The sequence below is a fragment of the Stenella coeruleoalba genome (genome assembly GCF_951394435.1).
Source record: "Stenella coeruleoalba genome assembly, chromosome: 3".
Taxonomy (NCBI): domain Eukaryota; kingdom Metazoa; phylum Chordata; class Mammalia; order Artiodactyla; family Delphinidae; genus Stenella; species Stenella coeruleoalba.
The window spans coordinates 135,903,978-135,929,412 of record NC_137148.1 but is presented as its reverse complement, the minus strand read 5'-3'; the positions used below and the strand labels follow the sequence as shown (position 1 = coordinate 135,929,412).

At 42.2% G+C, this 25,435-nt stretch overlaps 1 long non-coding RNA gene across 4 annotated transcripts in view; it reads right to left on the bottom strand.

Annotated features, from left to right (window-relative positions):
- Positions 1-25,435, bottom strand: part of LOC307184152 — a 503,327-nt gene that overhangs the window by 257,453 nt on the left and 220,439 nt on the right. The gene's annotated exons all lie outside the window — the stretch shown is intronic.

Genomic DNA, 25,435 nt, shown 5'->3' with positions numbered 1-25,435 from the left:
CACGGGATCTTCGTTGCGGCATGCAAGCTCTTCGTTACAGTGTGTGGGCTTCTCTCTAGTTGTGGCGCGCGGGTTTTCTCTCTCTAGTGGTGCACAGGCTCCAGGGCTCGTGGGCTCCACAGTTGTGGCACACAGGTTCCAGAGCACGTGGCCTCTGTAGTTTGTAGCACATGGGCTCTCTCGTTGAGGCTTGCGGGCTCAGTAGTTGTGGCACGCGGGCTTAGTTGCACCGTGGCACGTGGGATCTTAGTTCCCCGACCAGGGATCGAACCTGCGTGCCCAGCATTGGAAAGCAGATTCTTTACCACTGGACCACCAGGGAAGTCCCTCCTTGTCTCTTTATGGTGTATTCTAGGTAATTTCTTCAGCTCCGTCGTCTGTAAGGTAAGTTTGCTTATTGTCTTTCAAGCTATTCTTACTATACTATTTAGCCCTAACACAGGCTTAGTAGCAATAATTATAATCTCTAAAATGTTCACTTTTTTCATAGTGGCTTGGTCACACTGATAGCTAATTCATCAAATAAAAATATTTCATTTAAAATATATTTTATACATAGTTATTTTATAACCTATATATGGTAATTTCAAAATCTAAAGTCCTTGGGAATCTAATTAAAATTAAATTTGGTGATTTTGATTACTTTTTACTCATGGTGGCTTATCTCTTGTGTTTGTGGTGATTTTTTTAAATTGTGAGCTTATATTTCGCTTAATTTAACGGGAATCATGGGATTAGTAAAGAGAGAAAGAGACATGAGCTCTCTTCTAAAAAAGAGGGAGAGACACGAGATATTGTGCATGCACCAAGGAAAGGCCATATAAGAATATAACCCCGAAGAGAACCTTCACCAAGAACCTAACTATGCTGGTACCCTGATCTCAGACTGCCAGCCTTCAAAACCAAGAGAAATAAATGTTGTTTAAGCCACTGTCTATGGTATTTCATTATAGCAGCCCAAATTGCCTGAGATGTATATATATGCTCAGAAACTATTTTCTGTTTTTGTTGTCATCCATCTTCTTATTTTAAGCAGTGTCAAACCTACTAGGTGCTAAATAAACTTTTTTTTTTTTAAATCAGTGGATCCATGAAAGACTTTGTAGATGAATCTCTTTGCATCTTCCTTACCTGGTTCTGTTTTAGCAATGATTAATTGTTACCTCTTCCTGCTCTGGGTCTTGTCCCTTCCCAGTCAAGAAGCTCCAGCATTTGGGATCAAGCCACGATTCATTTCTTTTCACTGATCTCTACTAATTTCAGAGTTGAACATATTTTAATCAGGGATCAGATCAGCTCCTTGCAGAGAGGAATTTCTATTCCCTTCTTTCAAATGTACATCCAAGGGCAGTGTTCACAAGAAGACCCCGAGGCAAAAAATGCTCCTCTGGCTTCCTCCCATGCCAAGAAGCTCATTCTGGTACAGATCCCATGTAAATCTCAAATCTGATGCTACCCGTCAAAAAATATCATTTGAAGCTAGTGCTGCTTTAGCATGAGGCCTACTGAACTGTTGATTATATTGGCTGTCTGAACACTAGCTTTTACAGTTCCACTATGGGAAGCCTAAGAAAAATAACTCAGCAGAGTCAGGGAAGAGCAAGCAAGAAACAATGCCCACATAGACAATTTTAATGGGGCTCAGCTATTTTGAAAGTGTCTAGCAACTGCCGTGGGGTACTCCTGCAGTTCTGAATGGGTGTGTTCTAGCATTGCCCTGAAAGAAGGAAGGAAGACACTAGGGCCAAACTACTGACCCATTTTCCAAGGGCAAATCGCTTTATTGTGGGGGACACCGAACAGATGCTTTCTCAGGACAGCCAGCAGGGGTGTACAAATTAACGAGATGGTGGCATTTTTGCTTTTATCCTACAAGCTCCAACTGTGATATTTTCTTGGAATCCTCAGATAGATCCCTCTTCATCCTTAACCCAATCCCACGTCAACAGAACTCTGACCTGATTCTACCAAGTAGTGAGAACTTGCTTCTCTCCATCTTTGTTTTCTTGCCTGGCCAGCATTTTGCAGGACTGGGTTAAGATTCCTGGTGTACTCCCTGGAGGCAGATAATTTGCAGGCTCAATGTTGTCGAGTCTCTGGTCATTTCAAATGTCCCGGTGAGGGGAAATTAGAGGGACTTGTGTTTAGCTGAGAACGAAATCTCATCACATGGGAGAGAGGGAGGAGGATGAAGGAAGAAGAGAACAGAGCCAACAAAGTAAAAGCCCCAAGGCCATGGTTGGGCTGGAAAAGAGAATCAGCAAGGGGTAGTGGGTTAAGGTAAACAAAACCTCATTCAAATCCCAGCACTGCTCCTTCCTGCCTGTGGGACTTAGAGGAAGTTGCTTAGTTTCACTTTCCTCTTCTATGAAATGATATAAAAGGGATCCCTGGTGGCACAGAGGTTAAGAATCCGCCTGCCAATGCAGGGGACACGAAGTCCGTGCGCCACAACTACTGAGCCTGCACTCTACAGCCCGCGAGCCACAACTACTGAGCCCGTGTGCCACAACTACTTAAGCCCACACTCCTCGAGTCTGTGCTCCACAACAAGAGAAGCCACCGCAATGAGAAGCCCGTGCACCGCAACGAAGAGTAGCCCCCCGCTCAATGCAACTAGAGAAAGCCTGCATGCAGCAACAAAGACCCAACACAGACAGAAAAAAAAAAAAAAAAAGATATAAAAACATCATTTTGCTGTAAGAAAAGTGCAGTGCATAAAACATACTGACTGATCTCAGTAAATTATCACCTGTTATTATTATGATTATCCCTTCCTCTAGATTGGATCTTCCTGTTTTTCTAAGACTGAGTGCTAGCTACACATCACAGACACTATTATTGTTTTAGGTGATAATTTGGTATAATTTGAGGAAGCAGAAAAACCACCACCACCACCACCAAATAACTCCCTGACCAGCCAGGTGAATGGGGCCTGAAATTCCCACCTTTGGAGTTAATCCAATGGGCAGGAAATTTCCTCCATTACCTATTTGTCATTTAATATAAATATATTATCCAAGAGTCTATAGTATCCTAAGGCCAAGAATCTTAATTCCTGCATTACACAGTCATGTTTTATTCTATTTTCTTTCTTTTATTGGGGGAGGAGTGCTTTTCTGATTACTCTCAGACAATACAAAGTGCCCTGATGACTTTAACTCCTGGAATGCAGTCTTGCTTGGTCCTAAGAAGGTCAAAAGATCAAAGCTCCGACCTTCACTCGTATTTGTCACCCACCCTCAACTACGTTGGGGCTGTGGGAGAGGGACCAGTATCTTTCTTTCTCCATCCTCCCCACTGCCCACCTGGTTTTCCTCACTCATGGCCCATGTCTGGTCCACAGGGATCCCTGACTCTGGAAAATTCTGGGAGTTCCAGACAATCCCAGCACAGCCACCTCTCCTCAGCTTACTCATGGTTCTAACCAGTCCTTCTCTCACCATTCAGATTCAGGCCCTGTGTGCCGTCAAGCCCCCTGGCTACCTTTCAAGTTGCAGGTAAAGGCCTCAGGTTAGAGGAAAGTGGACTGAAGAGGAGAGTAAGACTGCAGCTCAGCTTTCTCCAAAAAAATGCTCACCACAAATCCTCTCTCCCAGCACTTTTATACTCTCACCATGGGATTTAAGTCACCTAACCAATTCCCAAAGAAAATTTCTGCATTATGATCTGCCTCAACTGACTGTAGCATTTGAGGTCTCAGTTAAAACTTGTAGTTTAACACATTGTTACATAAACCTATCCCCAAGGGCACCATGGTAAATGTGGTGTGTCTCTTCAGAGCACGAATATTAGTCACAGATTTGTGGTGGGAAGGGTGGGGACTGGAGGAGGGCTGTACACGGTAGGGGTTTGACTGCTTTACCTGTTAAGAAATACAAATTAAAAATTAAACCAGGGGCTTCCCTGGTGGCGCAGTGGTTGAGAGTCCGCCTGCCGATGCAGGGGACATGGGTTCGTGCCCCGGTCCGGGAAGATCCCGGCCCGTGAGCCATGGCCGCTAAGCCTGCATGTCTGGAGCCTGGGCTCCACAACGGGAGAGGCCACAACAGTGAGACGCCCACATACCGTAAAAAAAAAAATTAAATTAAACCAGATTATATTGTGGAGTAGAAAGCAAAGTTGAATGCATATTAAAGTATAACCTGAGACTTCAAAGAAATGTCTCACTTGTGGTGGCTTTTGCAAGCAAAGCCTCCAGCCCACCTCCACTCTCCACCACCTCCAGGAATGAATGTTCACACGTCCCTCCTATTAGGTGCTAAGGGTGGGTGGGAGGAGGCACTCCCTGCAGCTCTGCGTGAAGACATTTTCAGCTATTTACTAATTATAGTGGAGATAGTAATCAAGTCACCCAGAAGCTGCACTGGCCTACCGACATTCATTATCACATTTTTTGCAGACTTGTATATTAAATTATCAGGGATAAGGAAACAGAACAATAGGCTGTTGCTTTGTGTTTTTTGACAGAATATCGGAAATAGATTCAGAGTACGAAAAAAAACCTCTTAGAACTGTGCTGTCCAGCATGGTAGTCTCTAACCACACGTGGCTGCTGAGCCCTTTGTAATGTGGCCAGTCCAACTGAGATGGGCTGGCATGTAAAGTACAGCCTAGATTTTGAAGAACTAGTATAAAAAAAAGAAGGGAAACTATCTCATGGATAAGTTTTCATGTTGATTATATGATGAAATGGTCATGTTTGGATATACTAAGTTAAATAAAATATATTATTGACATTAATTTTACTTTAAAATAAAAGAACTTTAAAAAACAGTGCTATCAGAAAATTTAAAATCACATATATGACTCGTATTTGTGGCTTGCATTCTAGTGCTGTTGCATAGCTCTGTCTTTTGATGATCTAATCCAATGGTCAGCAAACTATGGCCTGTGGGCCAGAATCCAGCCCACTATCTGTTTTTGTCAATAAAGTTACAGTGGACACAGTTACACCATTTCTTTGCATATCGTCTGTATGAGTGTTTTCATACTATAAGATTTGAGTTGTTGCAAAGGGACTGTACGGGCTGCAAAGCTTAAAATATTTATTATCTGGACCCTTATAGAAAAAGTTTGCAGATTCCTGATAATCCAACTATATTTTCCAAGGGAGAAAGCAAAGCCCAGAAAGAGAAAATGACTAACCCAACGGCCCGTGAACACGTGAGGCAGAGGCAGGGCTGCACCTGTTCCTCCTCCTTGCATTACACTGTGCCTCAGCTTACTTGATGGGGCTAAGATGGAGGAAGTTATCTGTGTAGGAGGTTGAACTCAGCCTCCACTTCACAGTGAGAGACTCAGTTCCATCCCAGGGCACAGAAGGGCCCTGAACAAAAAAGCAAGGCACAAGGAAAAGGCTCACAGAGAAGGCTAGAGCCCACCTTGGGGCTGTGGGGCTGGTGGGAGTTCCAAGGCTAACTCTCCTACCATACTACTACTTTGTTTCATATTATTTCAGAAATATCTTCACTGGGTCACAGATTAGTGCTATTTCCACTACATCTTAGAGAGTTGATGCAAAAAAAAAAAAATCCCACTCCATTTAAAAAATATTGCTGAATTATTTACAAAACGCTTTTCAAAGATCTGACCCTTATATTACTCAATGGCCTTTAACAAGGATAAACCACATGACATATTTCTCCTAGGGCTTAGAGAAAGGAAAAATTTGTCCCTCCAGATGGACTTGCATAGGTTTTTAAATAATAGAATGAGAATTCTATACCTCAATATGTTGCTAATTTTGTGTGGGCTCCCAGGATGACTGGAGCTAAACCTGCTTAATTTCAGTTACTAGCTCATCCAAGGGGTCTTGTGATGGTAAATTTTATGTGTCAAATTGACTGGTGCATGGCGAGTCTAGATATCTGGCTAAACATTATATCTGGGTGTGTCTATGAGAGTGTTTCCAGATGAAATTAGCATTTGAAATCAGTGGACTCAGTAAAGCAGATTGCCCTCCCCCATGTAGGTGGGCACAATCCAATCTGAATAGAACAAAAGATGAAGGAAGGGAGAATTTGTTCCTTGTTGGCTGGGACATCAGTCTCCTGCCCTCGGACTGAGACTTACACCATCAGTTTCCCTGGTTCTCAGGCCTTTAGATTTGGACTGAACTACACCATCGGCTTTCCTGAGTCTCCAGCTTGCAGGTGGCAGATCTTGGGACTTTTTAGCTTTCATAATTGAATGAGTCAAGTAGGAGATATATACATATATATATATATATATATATATATATATATATATATATATATCCTATTGCTTCTGTTTTTCTGGAGAACCCTGACTACTACAGGTCTATTACATTATACCCTTCCTTCAGTCTCACCCAACTTTTATTTACTAGCACATTTCTTTCCACTTACTGTTACTTCCTTTGTGCTTTTTTCAACAAATATTTATTTAGGGCCAACTAAGAGCCATAACCTCGAAATACAAAAAGAAATCGTTTCTATTCTCAAGGAATTTACAATATAAATGCTAAAGTGAAGAAAATCACTTACCCACTGGAAATATAATCTATAGTGGCAACCAACCTTTTGAGTGGAGTAGGTGATACCTTTTACAGTGTGATATCATGAACTGTGAAGAAGTCTCCCTGCTATGCTAAATAATACTGCTTTCTCCTACGAGCTGTAATCAGGAGGGTAGATACATGATTTACATATGGCCACTCCCAATTTCTGTGCCCATGGCAGATATCACAAGGTATCATAGCATTATTCTTCACAACCCTATTGTATACAGGATATGACATGAATCAGACAGCCACTGACCATCTCCAAACATCCACAAATAAAGGATCAGTCATCGTGATACAATTTCAGCTTCTTATTAAAGAGTAAATAATTGTGGGAGGAGTAAAGCTAGATGGAAAGTGATATCAGCCAGGAACAATTTAGTGTAAGTTAAATAAGTCTCTCTCTCTCTCTTTTTTTTTCCTCCCTGATAGCAGGTTCACAGTAGTTTGATTGACCTTAAAGATGCTGGCCTCCAGGGGCTGGTAAAGAAGAAAAAATTAGAGACCTGAGAAGGTTTTGGAACAAATATTGCTTACTCCATCATTCTGCAAATTAATTATATTCTACCTGAATAATAAAGGATACCCAAACTTTCTCCCTGGCCCTCAATAGGGCTTGTGCCTTGAACCTCTCTCTACCTTGTTCCTTTCCCCTTTGCTTTCTGTCTTCTTTCTCATTACACATTCCTCCTAACTGTAAAATTCCTGAACATATGTGTATTTAAAGGAGATTAATCATTCAGATACCATAATTCGTTCAAGAATTGTGTCTTTTCGAGATGGAATGAACTAATTAATTTTTTTTTTCTCCCAGGGAAACTGCTCTCAGATGTGAGCTAATCAGTGAGCTGCACATCAAAAGAAGTGAAGTGTATCTTGTAAATATGATTTTATTTAAAACAGATCAAAGGAAGATTTACCCAAATCACTCCCCCCACCCTCTGAGTTCTGCAAGCATCAGGCAGACAGCAAAGAGAACACGTCACCTCATGATAAACATAACTCCGAAAGAAGAACTGTGATGCCCAAGTCAAATATTAATGAGGAAGGAGAACCAAATATGTCCGAGAATGGAATTTCACCTCCTAGAACTTTTACAGTTGGGTTTCTGAGGTAGGCCAACAGGTCAGCAATCCATGTCTGTGATTCACTCTACGTGTAAAGCTAGAGGGTTGGAAATATGCCCTCTAGACTTGGTGCTCTCTGACTGAAAGCTGTGTAACCTTGGCAAGTTGCTTAACCTCTCCGGGATTCACTTTCCTCATCTGTAATATATGAATCCCAATCCCTTCTCTATCCACCTCTCAAGGGATTTGTAAAGATCAAGTCAGATGATTAATGTGAAAAGGGTTTGGAAAAAAATCTAAAATGGCTATACAAATGTGAAGCATTTTTGGCATGGTTAACAATGTCTCCATAGGCAGAATAAATTAGAAGAAGAGGAAAGTTTCCCAGATGATTTTGGCCAAAATTATAGCTCCTGAGGAAAACAGCATCCCAGTGGGCTGCCTCTGTAGATCAGATTCACAGCATAATTACTCAAACCTCCTTTCTTTTTGGATTACAGTTAGAAATTAGCTTCCAAAGAAAAAGCAACTCAAACTAAGGAAAGGGATGAAAAGATCCTTTTGCTTTCCTTTGAAGTTCCGGATTTCTGAACGTGACAGATTTCATAAAAATGAGATAACTTGCCCTTCTAAACCTTCAGTCACGTGTCTATCAGCCTAGAAGGGCAAATGGAACTGAAGCAGCTGGTGACTGACTGTGAAAAGGGCCCTTTGACTTGAATTTAAAATGCAAACTGATGTAAAGGAAATCAGTAACTACATTTTTTTACTACACAAATAGCTTCATGTCACTTTTTGGTGGTTGTCATTGAACACTGAGAACTTCAAGGTAGATGAGAAAGCAGGTAAGATGTTCCCTATAGAAAAACTCTTCCCAGAGAAATGAAGCCAATGTATTCCTGCAGATGAGAGCGTGAACACAGATGGAGAGGTACACTTTGATCTGGTGCTGGGCAGTGACTCAGGGAGCCGCTGGTGAAGAAGGAGGTGGCTCCGGGCAGCACTGTAAAGGCCTCAGGTCCCTTTGTGTATATGCAGTAAAACTAGTAACACTATAAACCCGGAGCTGCTAACTAGGTCTGTGGATAACCTTAAGTCAAAGACATGAAACAGTTTACTTCCCTTCCCCAACCCCACCAAGCTGGGAAGGCGCACCTCTTCTCAGAGGTAAGAGAAAATAAGAGAGAGAAAAGAAGTTCTGGAAGCTACCTTCTCGATGCTTCAGACAAGCAGAAGGTCCTGTTTAATGGGTCGAGGTGGGAACAGGGGCTGAAGGGAGGTGGTGGGAGAGGATGGTTAGCCCTACCATGAACAACAGTACTGTAGGCACTATGGCACTTGGCAGAGGCAATATATTTTTACTTTTCTTATTATTTTTATAGAGGAGAAATTCATATAATATAAAATTAACCACTTTATAGTACACATTTCAGTGGTATTCAGTACATTCACCATGCTATACAACTATCAGCTCAATCCAGTTGCAAACTTTTTCATCACTCCAAAGGAGACTCTATACCCATTAAACAGTCACTTCCCATTCTGCCCTCCTCAGAGGCAATACTTTTAATAGGGGCTTTCTATTGCCCACCCCCACCCAAATAACACCCAGGGCTCACTAGTGTCTTCTTCAAGCCTAGTTGCAAACACTCAATCATGTCAACTGTGTAGACACAGTCTTTGCATCTCTGGACTTGGCTCAAGCAATCAGAGGCCCTCCCCAAGGCCCTGTGCCTAGTGCTGTCACAGGCATCTTTGGCTGAAGGACCATATCTCTAATAGAGGATCATCGGGTCTTTGGAGAGGAGTTCGGAGGTGTGTGGTGACCAGCATTCACGCACATCTAAGGCTGGCTCTGGATCCCACTCAGGGGTGGAGCTTTACTTTTGACCATGATACAATTTCCAATTGGCTACACACTGCTTGCTCTGGATCAGTGCTTGAAGTGATGACAGACAGCTTCTTGAAGGACTTGACAGAGGCATATCTCTCATGATATCCCCACAAGGCCAGCACGCTATAGTAGGCGCTCAGTCAACAATGGTTGAATTACCCACTAGGAGGGAAGGCTGCCTAACGTTTGGGTACCAGTTAGCTCTGAGGCAAGGCCTGGCTTAGATTCACACTTCTGTTCCTGTGCGCCCAGACCTTGGTGTTTCTGAGCCTCAGTGTCCTCATTTGCAAAATAAATCCATAATACTGCTTCTCTCTTGGGGCCCAAGTGAATATTATATAAGCTATAATAGATGTAAAGTGCTTAGGACAGCTTCTCCAATATTGGAGGCCTCTGCACACTGTAGGAAAGGATGATCTCAGTGGTAGAAATGAGGGAGAGGGCTAGAAGGTACATAACATTGTTGAAAAAGTAAAAAAGAGTCTTAGCTCAAGAAACAAGACTACGGATCAGCTGGGGGATACAGGGATGCTTTAAGCCCAACTAACAAGAAGCGATGTCACTTCTGCTTCTGGCTTCCTGAGTCCCAGCAATGATACTCTGGAAGACCTCTTCAAACAGCAGGGGGCCAAAGAAAAAGCCTGATGGGGTCTGTACTGTACAAACAACCAGCCCAGCCCTTGGTTCCATGTGCTCTCCCATTACTAAAATAAAAAACAAAAAACAAAACCCAATGACCTTTCTTGGTTAAACTTCTACGATAGGAATCAAATGTTCCATGGAGGCCTTGTCCCTTGGCATCCAGGCTGGGGTGTGAGAACAGAGTCCGTGTTAAGCCGCAAGAGGCAGATTCCGAAATACCAGGAGGAGCTTGTATTCTGATGTAGAGTTATATTCCCGCTCTGCAGATCTGGATTCCCATGGGACGCAGGACACAGCTCTCCCACTCCATGTATGCCCCTAAATTCTTCCTACATCAAGCTAAACAAACTGTTGACATGAGCCAAACCGATTCTGCTTCACCCAAGCACATTGTTTTCCAGGGCCAGGGCATGGTGCTTCCTGCAACTTGCCATGCTGGGAAAAGAAAAGTATTTTATTTTGGAGCTATTATGGACTTAGCTAAGACAGATCCAAGTTCTTTCTCCTTTTTGTTAGAGAATTGCTCTTTGTCCTGATTGAACCCTGCAGGTTCAATCAATTTAGGTATGACTGGTTTATTTTACCAGGTCAATCAAAAACAGAAAGAAAGAGAATGGAGATATAATAGCACTTGAATGTATACATGTGTGTAACTATATTGCACTTGGTATTTTCCCATTCCAGAATCAATTTTGTTGTTCACAACTGGAATCGACTAGAGAGTGATGTTTTGAGATGTACCAAGGACTCAGTTCTTGGCCCTTCCATTTTTCATTGATCAAGACAGACATGGCTTGCCCTTATGGATGGCATGAAACTTGAAGTATAACAGAAACTTGAATGAGAGAACCAAGACTGAATAAGATCCCAACGATCTTAGGATCGTTAGGCCGATAGGCCAAATGTGGCAAGATAAAATGTTATGAGGAAAAACATCATGTTATGAAGTTTAAAAAAAGTCAGCTAGAATGTATGAGGAAGGAATAACATGGTTTAACAGTTCACCTGAAAATAACCTGGAGAGAGAAAATAGTTTCATCTTTCATGGAAACTGCTGTCAATTTGTACCAGCTCCCAGGAACACTGTGTTGAGCAGGATTCTGAAATATATGCTGAGCTCACTGGACAAGAGGGTTCTGACTGATTTCCATTGTTGGCTGTGGGCAAGGAATGGGAGGGCACTGATACAGATATTGCCTATTTGTCAATAGTGGGACAAAATTGATGTGTATCCATAAAATGTGTAAAGTTACCTGTTGTTTTTCCTTGCCCAATATCCATTCACCTTTCTGCTGGGAAGTGAAAGCTGTTTTTCTCTGGATATACACCCCTCCACCACTCTCAGTGCAAATGATTCCAGTGTTGCTGATTCTACTCCCAGTTCTGGTATAGAGAATACCAGGCTTGCCCCAATCAGTCTATCACATCCCCATGGCCACAATGATTATTTCAAAGATAATCAGGTTTCCAGCAGAACGAATCAAAGGCAATTCTGAGGTTTCTATTTAAAATGTTGGGCAAAAGGAAATCTCTCTGCTGAGCATGGTTATGGGGAAAGTAAGAAGTGACCCTGAAGCTGCTTGGCAGTCTTTTTATCGCCATGAGGGAGAAAGCAGCCTGAAAATAGAACCAAAATGAAGAAAATAAAGAAAACAGAGAGCTCTGATGAAATTATTTAAGCAACTGGATTCAACTGTGCCTGAAGCCTACTATCCTTGATCTTTCAGTCATATGAGCTGGCTTTTTGTTTCTTTTTGCTTTTAAGACATTTTGAGTTTGTTTCCTAACACTTTTAACCAAAGAAACCTTAATATTGTGATTTAATAAAGGTAAATACACCACATTCAAGGAGGTGATGGTCCCAGTGTTTTCTGTGCTAATCACAAAGTTTAAGGTTAAGAAAGGGATTCCGGACTTCCCTGGTGGCACAGTGGTTAAGAATCCACCTGCCAATGCAGGGGACATGGGTTCAAGCCCTGGTCTGGGAAGATCCCACATGCCACAGAGCAACTAAGCCCATGCGCCACAACTACTGAACCTGCACTCTAGAGCCCTAGAACCACAGCTACTGAGCCTGTGCACCACAACTACTGAAGCCCGTACGCCTAGGCTCTTGCTCCACAGCAAGAGAAGCCACCGCAGTGAGAAGCCTGCACACCGCAATAAAGAGTAGCCCCTGCTCGCTGCAACTAGAGAAAAGCCTATACGCAGCAACGAAGACCCAACGCAGCCAAAAATAAATAAATAAATAAATATAAACAAATAAATTTTTTTTAAAAAAGAAAGGGATTCCTGGTTGTAGGAGGAGATGAGCATTACAACAGGAGCCAGTATTTACTGAAGGCTTACTATGTGCCAGGTACTGTCCTCATTAGATCTTCATTACAACTCTATGTAGAAATAGAAATTATTATTTCTCATATTACAGATTAGGAAACTGAGGCTTAAAGAAGCTAAGAAATTTCCTTAAAGTCACACAGTTGGTCAGTGAAGGAGCCAAATTTGCATCCTTGATTGCCTGGCCCAGATCCCATGTTCCTGACTTAAAAGCTGAACTGCTTGGTCCTCTTAAGACTTTTCTAATGTAAAATTCAGAGAAATATCCACTTGCCAGTACATATGTATTTGAAAAAAATACGTTTTTCTTCTGAAGAAGATGGGATCTGGTAACAGAAGGTCTATTTACTAGCTGAGGCCAGAGATGGATTTGACATGAAAATTTGAGAGCAATAACACTATAAGCCACAGTGGAACTGCTCCTCATGGTAAAAGGTTGAGGAATTTAGAGGCCAAGGAATGATCTGGAAAGAAAGAAAAGCCAGGAAAACTGAACACCGCAAATAAGAAATGGAGGAAAAAAAAGATTCCCTCCACCCCTTCTCTTATTTTCCCTTGTTCCCCAATCCTCCTTGGGAACAACAGAGATAAATGGACCTCAGAGATGAAGAATATCTAAGTAGTAATGATGGTCATTACTACTGTGTACCAAACATCTCTGCCTCTCCTCCCAGCCATATGCAGTCACATTTCCCTATATCCCTTAAAGTCAGGTGTGACATGCAACTGACTTCAGTCAACGTGACTTGTGCAGAAGCGAGGAGAAAAGACACGTGTTACTTATGGGCATTGTTTTTTCCCCTTGCTGAGGTGATCACAGAAGCACATTTCAAGATGGAATCTCTATCAGTCTTTCTCCCTGAGTAAGCACACTGAGCAGAATCTCCCTGTCGACCCATTTTGGGCATTCAATTTGAGTGAGAAATAAACTTTGGCTGTGCTAAGACCCTGAGATGTGGGGATTATTTGTTACTGCAACATCACCTAAATTTTCCTGACTGATGTAGAAGATTTCAAGTTTGTTCACTGTGGTTAAAGTCTTTCTGGCATCTCTCCTGTGAGGTCCTCAGTTAATCCAACATTGTTCACTAACCCTTTGTTGTGAGGGGACTCCTCTGGGGAAACTCCAGAAAGATGAAGGAACTGCTGATGTCTGGATTTCATACATAGTTTGTATGCTTACCTACTTTTGCCTGTGATTTCAGTTTGACAGTTTTTCTCTTCCACCTAGTGTAACATAGGTCATTTTGTTTAATAGGTTCTCTAAATATTTGAGGACCTTGGGGGAAACTGTATTCCTTATGAAGAAAAACTGCCATTGAATCTAAAGTGTTTTTTAGAAAAGAGAAAAAAATAAAACCAAACAAGAAAATCCAACAATTTACCATAATAACCAAAGAAAATTACTTTAAGATTTACTATTATTTTTAAAAGGACTTCTATTCCACAATTTACAGAATTATTTCCTAATTTCCTTTCAGCTTTACATTTCAACTTTTCCTCCTGCCCCACTCATTTAATAATTTAACCATTTTATATAAGTTCCTTCACATTTATCATTTCATTTGCTCCTGTAGATAATTCCCCTCTGAGGTGGTTAAGACAACTGTTCCTTAAACCTTATTTTTACATCCATTTTCTCATCTACTCCATCCAACAAATCTATGAGGTAAGCAATGCTTCTGTTATTATCTCATTTGACAGATGGGAGCACTAAGCCTGAGAGAGACCAAGTGACTTCCATGTGGCAACAAAGTGGTGGAGAAAGGCCCAAAAACTAAATCTCCTGGCTCAGAGCATTAATGAAAAAAAAAAACCCAGGAAGACCTAGATTACCATTTTTTTTAAAAAATTACCCTGCATTTGGGAAAAGACTGGAAAAGAACGGGAAAAATGAAATGAGTTGTGTAAGTGCCTACTGTTTGAAACATTTACTTTAATGTTTTTATAATGGTGGTTTAAAAATGAATGAATAAAAATTGGAAAAAGGAAATAGAAAACTTGCTGAAGTTGCATGGAAAGTGGTCTTGTCTTCTGTATTCTTGAGAGGGAGGGGACCAATTTCAGCTCAAATGTTTCTGGAGTTCAAGATCCAGCCTGTGGTTAATTTTATGCTTATAAGTCTGCCAATTTTGAAAACAATCAGTAACTGATATTTATTGATCACTTACTGTGTCCTAGGCAGTGGACCAGGTGCTTTTCATGGATTATTTTATTGTATCCTCTGCAACGATCTGATGAGTTAGATAGGGTTATTAGTTCTATTTTAAAGATGATGACACTGAGGCTCAGTGAGGTTAAGTAACTTGCTCACAACTACAGATAGAAAACTGTAAAACAGGGACTGCAACCCAGCTAGCTTGACATCAGTGTTCATGTTCATAATCACTGTGCTATATAGTCCCTAAGCTGTTCTATTTGTCATTGCTGCAGAAGCCTGAAGACATAATGCTCACAATATTTTCTCAGAATATAGATTTGTCCCTTCCTCCTTATATCTAATTACATTACTCCCTTCTCACATCTGTTAATTTTTTTCATGCTCAGGATGAAAAGTGTCATCTCTAATGCCACCCCCTATCGATTAGCAGTGTCTGCTAGAGTGTGGTATTGACAAGGATTCTAAGGCTACGTGAAAAATTGCCATGATTGATTTACAATGTCTGCTGTGGGCACAGGAGGGGGAAGTGTTGACCAAGTGCAAGCAATTTGCCCGCCAGCATCTGAAGGTGGAAAAAGGAAGCATTTGGATAGCAGGTCTAGGGCCATTGCTTCTGATGTTCCCCAAGTCATTGAAGGGCAACAGAAGTGATTTTGACTCCAAACCACTTAAAAGTGATTAGGGAGAAACCATGAGTCCCAGGTGAGTGACAGGAGCCTGGCCAATAACGGGTCTTCATTGCTCCCACCTCGCATTAGTGGAAGAATCTTGTTCTTTTTTTCTGTTGTGCTCACTTATTTACTTGACAAATACCACATGCCAAACAGTATTCTACCTACTAAGGAAGGAACATAGAACAAGATGGACATAATCTCTGCTATCCTGAAGTTTATCTTCTAGTGGGAAGAAAGGCAATAAACTGGTAAAGAAGCAAACAATTTCATATAATATTTAAGTGCTGTGAAAAAGTCAAGCAAATAAGGGGATCTAGCAATGGGGCTAGGGTGCAGGGTGAGAGGTGGAAACTTAGGTAGGGGTTGCAAGGGAAGGTCTGGTTGTCCAGTTGTCAACTTCACAATGACACTGATACATTTGTACCCTCAGGCTCTCAGCTGCAATAAGTTGTATGTCAACATGCACAGCTTAGTAAAGGAGATGCCTTGGTTCCCAAATCTGTTCACTTCTGCAGTGTGGTCTTTGAATCACTTGCTATAGCCAGCAAATTTTATTTTCTTCATGGATTTTTTTGTGTGTGTATTTTTCAAATTTCTACAATGTTTCAATCTATATATTTTATCATTATTATTGTCTCTTCCTATGCTGTTTCCCCCACCTAGACTATGTCTCCCTCTTCTCTATCTCATGAACATGACTTATTCTTCAAGATCCAGGTTGAGTTATACCAAATCCACCCAAGTGAAGTTAGGTATCTCTTCCTGAGGTCATCATGACCGCCTGCACACTGTTTTTTGGGTGTTCCAGTGACAACCTCTGAGACCACTGCGTTTCTGACTCCAAAGCTTCTAGTCGATTTCAGGTTCACCTACCCCAGAATTAGTGCTGTAGGGGCCTTGTTGAAGGTTCCTTTGTAGCCCCAATGCCTAATCCAAAGCATGATACATAGCAGGAACTCAACAGCTACAATATGGAGAGGAAGATTGGATCAATGGGTCTGTGGGTCTGACACATGCTCTCTGCTTGACCTTCCACAGATCACTTAAGCTCTCTGAGCTAGTTTTCTCATCAATTTAAGGTAAAGACAAAAATCCAGTTCACAAGATGGTTATGAGGATTAAATGAGATGATTCATGCAAAACACTTTGTAAAATACTTGACACAAACTTAGCCCTCCATAAATGATAGTAATTAATAGTAAGTCCGAAGTTGAACAATTAATAGTTGTGATAGCAGTAGTACAGCTGATAGATAATGAAATATGGGTGAATGGATGGATGGGTACATGTTTCTGCTTTTGTGATTGTACTTGACTTGGAATGACTGTTCTGTTCTGAATTCCTCTGGCTTCATGTTCTCCTTGGCTGTTGACTACTGAACACCCCTTCTGTCTCTAGCCTTTGCCTTCAGTACCTTTTTGGAGGCTTAAAGTCTATTTTCTTAATCCACCACTGCTCATGGCTTGGGGTAACATCCAGAGGTTAAATAGGAGACCGACATATGCATTATATACAGTTGTGCTATTTTTACTCCTTCATTCACCTTCTTTTTTTCATCTACACTTCAAAAACTAGTCATTTATGTGGCATTTAATGCCTCATAAATGTTATGAGGCTTTATACAGCACTCACTGAGAGAGATATGGTGAAAAGAGTTTATTTGGTATTTTAAATCTAATTTCTCAATGTTATCCTTGTGTTTCCCCCCAGTGGTGTGCATATTTAAGTCCAGCACCCAGGGTTTTGCCAAGTAAATTGTTATTGATGTATGGAGTTAAAAAGGCAGGAACAAGAGGTTTCTTACTGTGCTAACTGGTAACTCTGCATGTCTTAAAATAAATCATGCCTGGAACTGCCAAGCCATCCTGGCTTTCTGCTTGCTGATCTGTGAAGAGGCTTAGACCTTTTCCTGAGTGTGTCTTACTCCCCGTCTGCAGGCTGCAGAGCCCTCCTGGCTCATGGGCAGAGGGATGAGCATCGGCAAGATGGCCTCTGCTTCCAACATCGCTGACACAGTCTCCTTCCTGGCTGGAAGCTGAGCTGTGGGGTGTAGGGCTGCTCACCAGGGCCCTGAACACTGAGACACAGACCAAGGAATACAGGTAGAAGCCAAGCATGACCACCCCAGCCCTTGGTATCCTTCCTGGATCCAGAGCAGACGGTTCAATGAGGAAAGATGTCAAGCACTAGGAAGCACAGAGAAGTCAGTGGAAAGACATATACCCACGCACACACATGCAGATTGTGCTGCCATTAAGATCCTGCTTTCAAAAATATACAACATGGGGGAATGCAACTGATATAGTGCTAAGAGAAAAAGAAAAGAACCTTATATATGTAGAACCTTATTGTGTATATATGTATATATAAATGATTAGAAAAAAGACTGGAAGAAAACAAAAATAATAGTCTTTTTTTATTTTGCGGTACGCGGGCCTCTCCCGCTGTGGAGCACAGGCTCCAGACGCACATGCTCAGCGGCCATGGCTCACGGGCCCAGCCGCTCCGCAGCATGTGGGATCTTCCCGGACCGGGGCACAAACCCGTGTTCCCTGCATCGGCAGGTGGACTCTCAACCACTGCACCACCAGGGAAGCCCAAAAAATAATAGTCTTGAATTGGTTGTATCCCATACAAATGTTATGACATCTTCATTTAAGATATTTTCTTTCTATTATCTTTTTATATCCTCCAAATTTCTACCATGTTCGAATATTATTTTCTTAAGATATTATTATTCAAGGCAAGGCAGTAAGACAAGAGACAGAATGAGAGAGGATGGGAGGCAGAATATTTTAGGCAAACTGCAAGAACAGAAACCTAATTAAAACTGACTTAAGTAAAAAAAATTAAATATATTGGGTTACCACTAGGAATCCAGGAACCCTGGGTTCAGGATCCAAGGACTCCAGCAATGTCCTAGGGACCCATGTCTCCCTCCTCCTCCCCCTTCCCCTCTCTCCCTCTCCTTCTCCTGTCCCCCGCTTCCTGTTCTGTCAATAGTGCTAGAGGCCACAGAGTGAAATGGTTGAGAGCACAGGCTCAGGAGCCAGGCTGCCTAGGTTCAAATTGTGCCTTCCCCACTTAAGAGCTTTTTTTAACCGAGAGTTATTTAACCCCTAAATGTCACAGTTTTCTCATCTGTGAAATAGGGATAATAATAGCAATAATAATGATAATAATGATCATTAAGTATAAAGTCTATGAAGACTGAATGAGTTAACATACATAAAGCACTTAGATTAGTTCTTGGCATATGCATGGCACTCAATAAATGTTATCCATCACCACCACTGCCACCACCATCATCACTTGCCTTTGTTGACTACATTTTGCAGATAAAATCTCATCAATGGCAAAATGGCTACCAGCAGCCATACACCTACATCCTCTGAGCGTAGCATCCTCAAAGGAAAGAGGATTTCTCTTTGTCTGTGTTCGATTGTCAATCTCAGGAGACTCTAAATGGCCTGGCTTGGTTCTATGCCCAGAAATGAGCCTGTCACTGTGGCCCAGGAGGTCAGGGACATGTGGGTGGGTCCAGTCTGGGTCACAGGTGTTTTCTATGGTGGGGCTGGGACACTGTAATTGACAGCTACACCAGGCCCTCAGAGAATGAAAGAGTTCCTCCAGAGAAAAAAGAAGACTGTGAATAGGCAATCAAAAAATTATTGCTATCAAAGAGGGACTTTCTTGAATTGAGTATTCTAAACTTCTTGCCAATCAATCACAAAAACCAGTGATTGAATCCTCAGATAATGGCCTCAAATTGGATTCCATAGGCGCATAACTTGCAGCAGAAAAGTGGGCTCTATCCCAGGTGGATTATAAAATGCAGGCTGGGGTGGAATGAACAACTATGTGAAATACTACCCATCCCATCCTATGGGCACGTGACACCTAGATGCCAGAAAAGGATACCTTATCAGAGTTAAGGTGTTACAGGTTGGAGTGAGGGAGACCAGTTAGGAGCCATAGCTGTCATCCAGACAAGAGATTTTGGTGTCCTGAACCAAAGAAGTGGACAGATATGAGAAGATAGGGAGTAAGCTCAACAGCACTTAGGAGTAGGCTATGAGGAGAGAGAGGAGTCCAGATGGTGCCCATGGTTTCCTCTCTGGTCAAGTGGGTGAATGAGTATCATTTAATGAGATGGAAATACCTGGGGAAGAACAGGTTGGGGACAGTGGGAGATGGAGGAGTGATAAAGACACCAAGGCCATTCACTACCAAGTGGTATCACATGTCCCTTTCCCGGCAGACTGTGTTGGCAGCACCACTCAAAAAATGTTAAATGAACCCTGGCAATTTCTACATGTTGACATGGAAGACTGAAGACCAGCGTTTCATAAGCAAAACACCGTCGCTCTGGCTATAAGACCACCAAGTACTTCTTAAAGTTCATTTGCATGGTGGTGAGTCAGTGACAAAGGCCCTGGGCCTCACAATACATTTGCAACATTTCCAAACTCAGGAGAAAATCTGCAGGGTTTCAGTGATAAACATGATCAGCTCAAACAACCAATTTGTCATGAAGTAATCTGTGTAAATTACCATAGCGAGAATATTTTCTATCATCTGCATGGTTTCATGCAAAGCATTTTCTTCTATTATTTAATCCCTTGGGCTTCAGGGAACTGTTTTACAGTGATCTAATACAGCAGAAGCTGGGTTTATTTATAGGATTTGTTAGAAATGATTCCACCTTCTCACTCCTTGGCTTTGAGGCTAAAATAATGGATGCACAGAGCAAGTCTGGAGATTCTTGACAAGACTGGAGGACAAGGAAGTCAACATATAGCACAGACATCATTCACATTCTCAAGGCCTTTTAAGATTCATGTGCTAATTTTAAAGATGGGCATTAAAAAAGAAAGGCATGAAAACATATTCTACATTGGTGGGTCTTAACTCTTTGGGGTCTCAGGCACCTTTGAAAATCTTAGAAAACTATGGAACCTATGGCCAGAAGAATCTACATGCACGTGCACACATGTCATATACAACACAGCAAGGACTCATGGAATGCTTTAAGCCCATCTGTGGGCTCTAGGTTAAGGATACCTACTATGTCCATAAGGACACCTACTATTGTCTATGAATTTTCATGGCCTCTCCTCTTCATTGTTCTCCATTTTAATTTTCAGTATGAGAACAATGAACAGATGAACAGCATGGTGTGTGTACGTAACACACACTTCTTGATTGCCCAAAGATTAGTATGTAGCAGCCTAAATTACCAGAACACAACTGAGAACCCCAAAGGAAGCAAGATACAAAACTACAGGAAGACCATGCACTAAACCTGAAGAGTTACTCTGGTGCCTGCAGGAACCCATTAACTCTTTGTTTTTCACAAAATTCTAGTAAGATTAACTATCTGCTCTCCTAGCCACCAGCAAATCAAACAGTGGAAAATGGGCTGCTATAGACAGGCAGCCTCAAGAGCTCAACTTATTGAGAACCTGACAGCAAGGACAGAGGGGGAAAAAATTCTCAATGTGTTGCCAAGGGCCTACTATAAGCCTGCCTTTGAGTTAGGTGCTAGGGATAGAAAGATGAATAATTTCCGGTTGATTTAGAAATTGGGGATTGGTGAGAAACAAATAATCAAAATGCAACATGGTAAATGTTTCAGTAAAAATATGTACAAACTGCTACGTTGAGAACAAAAGAAGAAATACCAGGCTTTGCCTTTCGAGCCTAGGAAGAGAGTAAAGGGAATAAAAGAGTTGAATCTACAAGGATGAGTCAGAATTGACCAGGTAGTTACAGGGATGAATGAATTTCAGACCAAGACATGTAGTGCAGTTTGGACAGATATATATGAGCACGTATGGATAGGCAGGTGAATATGGGCAGAGGTGGCTGAGCAGGTGTGAGGGGCAGATGGGCACAGGTGAGTACAGACGTGAAGTGTGGATGGGCAGGAATGAATTAGGATCAGGAATGGAGGAAGCCATGCTGACAAGATCAGTGTAATTCTATAGCAGTCCTTGAACACTATACCAGGGGATTTGGATTTTTTCCCAATAGGCAATGAGGAGCCGATACAAGGGTTTTCTCACAGGGTAGGAGCTTGAAGGAATCAGATTTACGAAAGATAACTCCAGCAGCAATTTGGAGGATGAACTAGAGCTGGTGTTGACTGGACTGGCAAAGCAAGCAGTTAGGAAACTATTATAATGGCCTGACTGCAACCACCAAGGCAGTGGTTCCTGCCTTCAGGCAGTGGACCTGAACCAAGGCAAAGATAAATAGGAGTGTATGTGCACGTGGGTATGCATATGTGCAAGAAGAAGAGAAAAGGAAAGAGAAGGAGAGATATTATGTGTGTGTGTGTGTGTGTGTGTGTGTTGTATATATGTGTGTTGGCTGAAATATTTTTATGAACTAAGATCTTCAGGCCTTGGTGAGGTATTGAGAAAGAGGAAGGAAGAGGAAGAAACTCAGTAATTTCATTGTATGTATAAGCACAATATTTATATCTTATCCCAACCTCACATATTGAGATCCTTGTCAGTTTAGAAGATATGGTTATTTGAGTAACACAATCTCAAGTTTGCCTTTGAAATATCCATGAAAACAGTGGTTACCAAATGCCAGACAATGGGTTTTCCATATTAGAATCCCCTGGGGTCTTCATTAAAAACAGATTCCTGGGAACTTACCACAGATCTAACAAATCACTCTGGGTGGGAGCCCAGGGAATTCATATTTTTAACTATCAGGTCAAATGACTGCTGGGAAGCTGTGATTGGGAACAACCACTTTTAACAACTCAACTATCAGTCAACTTGAAGAAGGATGTACAAATGCTCAGAGGAGTAAATCTCTCATGCAACATTCAAGAATGCATACACTACCAATATTTTCATTATACAAAGAGACAAAAGGCCCTCCATTTGATACCACTTTTGGGGGGGGGGGCTCATCTCAAAGTAACTGCATATGCTTTAGAATAGCTTATTGCATTTCTTTCAGCATATTCCTTAATTTAGTCTCTTCAGTAGTTTACCCTCAGCCTAATGTTTTGATAGATATCAATGAGTAACAGGCCAAGCTGAAGCTAAGCAGTCTGCAGAAAATATTCAGATGTAAGTCCTATTTCTTTTTCTCTTTACCTCCCACCCTAGGTGAACTCATCCAGTACTGTTGCTTAAATAGCATCTATATGCCGATGACTCACAAATTTTTACCTCCATCCTGAATCTCTCATCTATACTTTAGGGTCATATATCCAACTGTCTCCTTGTCATCTCTAGTTGGCGTCTCATACGAATCTCGATTTTAAGAAAGCTGAAAAGTACTGAACTCTTAAATCACTCCACCTAACCTTTTCTTCCCCATCTCCAATCTTCTCAACCTCAGCAAATGGTACCACCATTTACCCAGTGGCTCTAGCCAAAATCCTCAGGGAGATCATTCTTGATCCCTCCCTCTTCCTAACCACCCCCTTCCACGTCAATTTCTAAATCTTGTGAATTTTACCTCCCAAATGTATTCCAAATCTGCCCATGACTCTTCACCTCTACTTCTATGACCTTGATCTGAGCCACCACCATCTTTTGCTTTAGCTAACAGAAGCTGGGACCATTTCTCTTCCAAGCCACTCTGACCACTGCGGCCAGAGGGCTCTTTAAAAATTACAGCACCTCGTGGCCCTGCTTACAACCCCCGAGCGGTGTTCCAGTGCACTCAGAATCACATCTAAACCCCTTTTCAGGGTTTCCTTTCTCTTCCATCTCATCCAGGCCCTGTGTCCTTCCATCACTACCCTCCAATCAAATGGACCTTCCTCTAGGTCCTTGAACACACCCAACTGCTCCCCATTGCAGAGCCATCACTCCTGCTCCTCCCAAAGTATGCAACTCCTAACCAGGCTAAATTTTCGTCTTCCAGTCTGAGCTAAATCTCTGTCCCAAGAGGTTTGCCCTCTTCATCTAGGCTAAGATTCAGCACACCTTTTCTGTAGGGAGCCAGATAGGAAATATCTTAAGCCACACAGGCCATGTGGTCTCTATCATGACTACTGAACTATTTTTGTAGCAAATCATCCATAGGCAATATGCAAATGATATGCCTGACTATGTTTCAATAAAACTTTATTTACAAAAAAAGGGAACAGGCAGATTTGGCCTCTAGGCTGTGGTTTGCTAATTCCTGACCTAAACCAAAGTATTACTCTTCTGCTATTCTTTCTCAGAGCTTCTCATAAGTCCTAAACATGTGCCCACTGCCTGTGTCTCCCACTAGTCTCTTAGCTCCATGAGGACAGAAAGCTCAGGCTCTTATGTATTCCCCATCAAATATATAGTTCCTGGTAGAGCGCTTGCCGCAGTGTGGCCTCAGTAAACACTGGTCGGATAAAGGAAGAAAAGGACAGTTGAGGAAGGAAGGGAGAATTTCTCTTTGAAGCCCAAGTACTTTTTGTAAAAAGGCAGCAGCCATGTCTGGCCTGTACTTTTTAACTCCTTTCTCAACAGAGTTCCTGGGTGAATCACTTATTCATTTATTGCTTTGTTCATTCCATCATTTCTTCAGCAATGCAGTATTTACTAACATCTAAGATGGCAGGCTGAGGGCTCTTCCCAGATCTCTGCTCCCAGAAGCCTTCTTTCTGGTTTTCTGCTGGGAGGCCAGTGCAAGATTCACGCTTTGTGAAGTGAGATTGAGAGGCCAAAGCAATTAGTAGAAAAGGCCAGCAGGGTCGCCTCTCAACCAGAAGGGAGCCCTGCCCTCTCTGCCCTGACTCATTACCCTAAAACAGCCCTCCCCACAACTCTTCACTGTTTCTCCACTTTGGCAGATGAAAAGCGAATAATTGTGTACCCTGAAAGTTTAGCACCAACACTGCTTTGAAAGAGACGCCACGCGAGGGTTCCATGTCCCACTCCTCCCTCCCTCCCCCCGCAATCCCTACGCCCTTCCCCATCTTCCCCATCCTCCTCCAGGCTGACTGGAATGCCAGCAAGGAAGCTGAGAGATGGGCAGTCATTAAAGATCATCAACTATAGAGCTCTTCACCAGGCAGGATTATGTTTAATAGACAGCAAGAGTATTCCTGCTGGCTCCTGTTAAGTTTCATCAAAAGTGTGCCTAATTAAATTCTTCAATTAATTATGCTCTTCTGCATTACAAATTTTGATCAAATTGATTTAATTTGGTGCAGGGAGAGATGTTCCTTCACATGCAAAGTGAACCCGTCTGAGGTTAGGTTCTGTGTCCAGAAGCCTCTTGGGATCCCTCTAATCTGGATTGCCTTTACCCTCCTGCATCCTGGGAATTGGTGAATCGCAGGCGGCTCAGGGAATTGGCAATTGTTGCTCTGCCCACATCTGCAAGAGCTGTCCTGAAGCCACAAAGAAGCTGACAGCTGTCTTCCCCCACCCCCTCCCCCCTCTCAGCCTCCCTTTCCTCCTCTGCTTTAAGAAACACCCCCATCTTGGGAAAAATCGCACCCAATCTGTCAGTGAAATATGCTGTGGGACTGAAGTTCTGGCAATCTGTTTCCACTCTGGAGACAAATCTCAGCTCGTTAGTGGCCTTACAGAGAACTTTAGAGCGTCCTTAGTTCACAGAGCCCCAAAGCAAACAGTGCCCCCATCACCCAGGCCAAGGCATTCTCCCCCTCCTTCCACTTACGGTCAAAAGTCCTGCCAAGACTCAACTTCCCAACCCTTCTTTCTCCTTTCCAGGGTCCTTCACTCCATCCTATAAGGCCCTGAGACCTGACATCCCCCAGGCAACCCCCTCCACCATATAGCCACTCGGCAGCCAGACCTTCCTGATGGTCTCACCCTCATCAAAACATCCCTATGTGAGGCCCCACTCACTCCCTAGGGCTTCTCCTATTAATTGACTAGCCAATCTGATGATCAAATTTCTTCCCAAACAACAAAAGCAATAACAACAAAAATTTTTTTTTTAAAAAATGCTCCTTACTGCATAAGCCAAAGTGCGAGCTCCCTTCCATGTGGGTGTGCCCGGGGTTAATTTGTCCTATGTAAAGCCACAGACTAAACGCTCCCTGTCATCCTACAGAGTCAGTTTTACTCAGAAATAATTTAAACTCTTATTTGTATACTGCAGAATAAACTAGAAAATTCACACGATGTATTAAGACAGAAGAGG